Source organism: Typopeltis vanoorti, chromosome 20, assembly GCF_054136105.1.
Source record: "Typopeltis vanoorti isolate ZY-2024b chromosome 20, IOZ_Tvanoo_1.0, whole genome shotgun sequence".
NCBI classification, from domain to species: Eukaryota; Metazoa; Arthropoda; class Arachnida; order Uropygi; family Thelyphonidae; genus Typopeltis; species Typopeltis vanoorti.
This window is the reverse complement of record NC_143568.1, coordinates 62,263,401-62,269,728: the sequence shown is the minus strand read 5'-3', so window position 1 is coordinate 62,269,728 and position 6,328 is coordinate 62,263,401.

The following is a 6,328-nucleotide window of genomic DNA, read 5'->3' as shown; positions in this document are numbered from 1 at the left end:
CTTTTAAAAAGAAATACAGTAAAGCTCATCACTTCAGAATAGTGATGGAGAAGTGTGTAAACTTCTCTACAATAGAATAACCTGCTTGTGGAACACAGAAAGTTATAGAAAACAAACTGTAGCAGCTTGTCAAATCAGATATAAGTGTTTCATCTTACTTACCCTTATGCAAAATCAAAGGAAACTAGAGTAGTACTTCAACATACAAGGTTCAGTAATAATTAGTGATAACCTCATGATACAGAACTTCGAGCTCTCCTGATGTCTAAACAGATTTATTTTATTTTTTTAAAATCTCACTTCAATGCAGTTTTCCTGGTTTAACGCAGATGGCTCATATACCGAATAAGGATACAAGGAAAGAATCGCATCAAAACGCTAGTATAATTAAAATATTTGTTACATTGGCATAGTTACAATGATATATCACTGATATAATTATTATCAACCTTATGCTTAGTATCTATAGGCAGCACTGTACCTTTAATTAACTTTTTTAATTAATAATTTATATCCCTAATTAATACTTATAGTACCAAAATAAAGAATGGAGTGTTTTATTTTAGAATATATACCAAGGCCATTAAAGCTCACTCAAATTTAATGCTTGTAATACTTATGGGTGAATATGATTTTTTACTAAAATAAAAAATCAGCCAGTTAAATGAAACAGTATTTGTATCCAACAGTGGAAGTGTTATATAGATTTTTTTTTTGTTGCTTTTTTTTATGTTACATCTGGATATTTAAAAAATGCTAAACAATTGTTGCCATTTTTAATGGTGCCATTCTAGGCATGTCATTATATTTCTAGAGGAGAGAGGAATACACACACATACACACTGTATATCCATTTATATATATATATATATATTAAAGATACCAAGCTGTTTTAAACCTGGTTTTACTCCATTTCCCAAGTAAGCAAACAGACAAATAAGTCAAGTTTGTGCCTGCACATAATGCAAGTCTAGCTGACACTGCAGGTAGTTCAAGACCAAGGTAACTCATGGTAAAAACAGAATAAGCTCTGATCACTAATCTTAATATTTACCCATAATGCAAAGCACATCTCCTGGAGATGTATGATGCTTTGTATTAAAGGCAAGGGGCCACTACCCAGACCAGTTTCGACCTTTATTGAGGTCTCATCAGTGGGAGCCAGGCTAGAAATACCAAGATTTTAGTAATACAGAGCTTATAAGTATTTTACCAGAAAAAGTTACCATAAGGTGTTTTAACTAAATTATTAAATAAAAATCTCAGGAGGAGATATAAATGTAGAAAGTATTTTACCTTGGGTATAATAAATGTTAAAGATACCAAGCTGTTTTAAACCTGGTTTTACTCCATTTCTCAAGTAAGCAAACAGACAAATAAGTCAAGTTTGCACCTGCACATAAAATGCAAGTCTAGAACGGCCCACACCTTGAATACCAAACGTATTCAAGGTGTGGGCCATTCCTCTTATACAAATCCAATCTTTCCTCAAGCTCACTCCACACATCCAAAAACTTGCATCCATTCCTTCTACACAGCCTACATATCGAATCGTTTGCCATCATAGCCCTTCTTCTTAATTAATTTTTATCATAGCGAGGTAAAATACTAACGATTTTCACTTTATCACTCTTCGCTCTCACCTTTTCATATCCTCTCTCATACTGAACTTATCGCCAGTTAAGTCATTAGTTCCTCCTACAGCTACGATTTTTCTACTTTTCTTTTCTGGTTTTGAATTGCTTGCTTTATATTCTTAATTTCTGATGCAGGAAAATGTTATAACTCGCTGATCAATAGCATGTTTTATTATAGTCACCATACCAAATAACTTCTTTCTTTTTACTAACAACATCGCTTACCTGATTTTCGTTATTTCGTGCCTTACCTGTTTTGCTGCTGCTTATTTTCCTGTTTAATTTTCTTTTCTCCCACTGTTCATTTAAATGCCTCTCTTGCAATTCCCAAGTTGTCTCTCTCTGATGATCTGCTTCAATTTTGCTATTTTGGAAGTTAATTCATTTTCATTAACCTCCTCCATGTCTCTAATAACCTCGTTAGCGGGCTAACCTTATTGTTTTCGTCTGCAGTGCTTTTTTAGCATTACGTTTCTTGCCCTTTTTTGGCACCATTTTAAACATATACTAAATATTGAAATATCTTAATAAAAATATGTGATGAAATACTAAATACACTAAAATCTACACTAGTATATTACAAAACACTAATTTTCTAAGGGAAAATACAATAAAAACCGACAAAAATCACCAATTTTATAGCACTAAAATTTGCCAACCAACCACAATGTATCCTCAAACCAAAAAATTAATATTTATTTCATAATTATTTTAATTATATAATTAATATAAACTGTTACTTCATAAAAAAAGAACAAATGAAATTAATAATATGCAGTAAATGTTATTGTGTTGTGTTTTGTGTTTTCAAATTTAATGGTATGTATGATTAAAATATGCTAATGCACAACCTAAATTCAATTGCAATATCTTCAATGAACCATTGCAAAAAAACAAGATGTGAAATAGGTCTTTATCTGACAGAATGAAAAATAAAACAAAACAAAAAAAAAAGACAAGCATAATTTATTTGTAAATGATTTATACATGGAATTTCAGTGGATGTGTTATTTTTTATTTCATTTATTAGTAAAGCTTATTTTACTATAAGAGATACCTGCCTGAATTACTTGATACTAAATTTTAACAAGTTGGGATATGTAGATAAAATGTAAAACTGCATATGTTTGTAATATGAAGATATGTTAATTATATCCAAAAGGAATGATTAAAATCAAAACAAAGCTAACCACACTTTGGGATAATTAAGATGTTAATTAATCCAAAGAAATGATTAAAAAGTACCAAAGACTAATAATACTTGCAGTGATATCACTCACATTATTCTTGCAGTCATAAGTTTAATTTTAATTAAACTGATAATTATTGTCCAGTTTTAACAAAAAAATTGCTTCACAATATTCTTCAAGATCTTAATTATTTTGTTGTATCACTGAAGTTGTTTCAGGCAGTGGATGAAGTCATGGACTGTTCAAAATGCGCCTAAAAATGTTATACAGTGTGTTGTATTATTATGACACCTGTGAAAGGCTGTAAATATATAGCAGATTTAGTACTGTAAGTGGGCAAAGAGTTAGAAGCTAATCCAGGAAAACCCCACTCTAGAACCAAAGGCAATCACAAACACATCTGTGCTATAGTAAGATCTGAGCTGACAACCTGCATGTTGGAGTCCAAGAGTACAGAATTTACTTCACTCAACTAATCATACCAGCAATATGCTTTACATGCTGAGGCATATATCCTAAAATTATTGTTTATGAAAGAACTCATTTAATGAAGCAATTCAGACATTATAATTTTAACCTTGAAAATTAAGAATTTCAACTTGAAGAGCATGAAACTTGAGATACCCAAATGGTTCTGGTTGCAGCTAATCATTATTATGACTACAATTCTTCTCCTCTCTGTTATGATTACTTCTGATGGACCCTTTTTTTAAAAACCATAATAATTTTAGCTGGGCTCTCTCAGAATTCTTCCTCTCCCACCTTATATGATTTTGCATGATGGCAGCAATGACCCAAGATTCACAGATACTAACAGAAGAATAATTCTGATATACTCATCCATAAATCATGTAATGTTCTGGAGTAGAGAAAATTGTGACATTGGGTAAGATACAAAAAAGTTGTTGGCTTTGTCACCAAATAAATTATACTAGACAAGAAAATCATGGGAATGATCACTACCACCGGTTTTGACCTTTATTGATATATCAGTATCTGGAAGCTAGATCAGAAAAAATACTAAGGTAAAATCAGCACAAAGTCATAAGTAAAAATGCTGTATTACTATTAAAATACTCTGATCCAGAGTTGGTGACAGATCATTTTATTATTTGTATATGTCCCAGTGATGAGAACTCACTACTGAGGTCTCATCACTGGGAGTACATAGAAGCTGTTGACTCAATATGTGTCTGAAAGGAAGTGTCTTGTGCATTCTGATATTGAGACAAATGATGTGAAGTCAACAGCTTCTATGTACTAGTAGTCACGATGGTATCTCATAAACAAAATTTATTTGAATACACTTGGGTAAAGGATTAAAACAATAATATAATTTCTTATCTAGTATAAATTACTTCCATTGGAAATGTAAAATGAGAGATTACATTTAAAATATAATTCTCTTACAAATATGAGCATAGCTCTTGGATTATTTAAATAAAAATAAATGACATAAATAAAAAATCTGATACCTAACAAGAAAGATATTTCCAGGGTCAAAAATCTCAGAACTGACAAAAAAACAAAATTACGCCAAATTTTCTTATTATTATTACGAAACACGATCATCCTATGGTATCTGAAACCAATCATCTCAGCCCCTAACCTAGACTACATTTAAGCTATCAGGCCATTAACCATCACACAATCCAACTTTTCATGTGAAATTGGCTTCTGTGAAGTCAGAAATCCACTTCTAATCCCCTCCACTGATTCTATGCAGTTTCTTATGTATGCCTTCTCCTCCTGTTTACAACTTTATATACATACACACACACTGCTTGGAAAGAAGTCAACAGACACCATAGTGTAGGAACAAACATCCATGGCACCAATCATAAGATGTAGACCTTCCTTTCACTACGATGACTGCAGCAATCCTACGAGGCATATTTTCCACAAACATACAATAGTGATCAATAGGAATTTTAGACCATTCTTCCTGTGGGCATGTAATGAGGTCCTGGACTGTTGTAGGGCAGATGTCCCTTGACCTCACCTGATGCTCCAGTTCATCCCATGTTAGTCCAGTGTGGTGATGTTCATGTCTGCAAACCACGCAGTTACAGCAGCAGCCTTACATGGTGCACTGTCTTGCTGAGACAGTGGTCAGTTCCATACATACGCCACAAAATAGAAAGCTTTGCATTGTCCAGAATGTTCAGATATCACTCGGAGCTCAATGTTCGTGGCACCACAAACAGAGAACTGAGGGCAAAATAGGACTATACCATCACATTGCCACCTCCAAATTTCATAGTCTGGGTTACACACTCCAGTAAGATGTTCACTGGGCATTGACCACATCCATCCATCTACTCAATAGAGGGTGTAGCGTGATTCATCAGTCCATAACACTTTGCAAGTTTCTGCATCCCACTGTACATGCTCACAGACAATGCGGCATGCTGGTTCGGGTAATGTGGGGCTTGCATATTGCGGTCCTACCATGGAAACCCATGCTATGAGCCTCAGTTCTGAATGTTTTTGTGCAGATTAATGTTCCAGTTGATGCCAAGAACTCTGCATTCATGTTGGCTGACAAATGGCAGTTTTTATATATTATCCTTCGTAGCATCCTACAGTACATTCGGTGAGTGTGATGGGTTGTCCACTGCGGACAGCACTTGTAGCTGACTCCCTGCGCTTCCATCTCACTATGGTATCACTGATTGTTGACCTGGGATGGCCCAATTTGTCGACAATTTGCCAAACAGATAGGTCTGCAGCATGACATCCTATCACTATGCTTCTTTCAAACTCTGTCTCACAGCCATTTCACCTGGACACAGTTGCACTGACTTGGGAGTATCATATTCCTCCAATTCGTACCGGCTACAAACATGTAACTCGTTACATAGCATGATGCACATTGCCCATGAGGGTATCCTTGGATTTCTTTCCATGGAGGGAGAGAGAGAGAGAGAGAGAGAGAGAGAGTGCTAGGTGTGCGGTGCTCATCCACAAAACAGCAATATCACCAATATTATATTTTTGCATTTATTTCCATTAAAGACTCCCCTAACTGTTTCCTAGCTTCACGTGATTCCTAAAAAAAAAAAAAACAATATACTAATGCTTCTTATAGAACAGGAAGACCTGGGTTCGATTTCCATCTATGATGTGAGGAACCTTTATCTGGTCTCTTTTGACTAAAGGTGAGTTAGCCAGTCTCACACGAAAAGAGGTTTTTTTCACCTAGAAACTCAAGTTTTTTGTCCCTCATAACAGGCAAACCAGCCCCGTGAGCACACATGGATCTACAGTCATAAATACTTAAGGGGGCTCAAAATATATACTGAAAAATATACTAGGTAAACATTAAAAAAAATTACTGAATATCACAAATTTTTTAATGCACTAAATGGCCAGAAGAGTCACAAAAGTTGTATGGAAAGCTAGGTCTGAATATGAAAAGAAACTGGCTCTGGAAGTTAAAGATAATCCAAAGGAATTCTATCATTATGCTGCAAGTAAAAGAAAGAATGAATTTGAAAG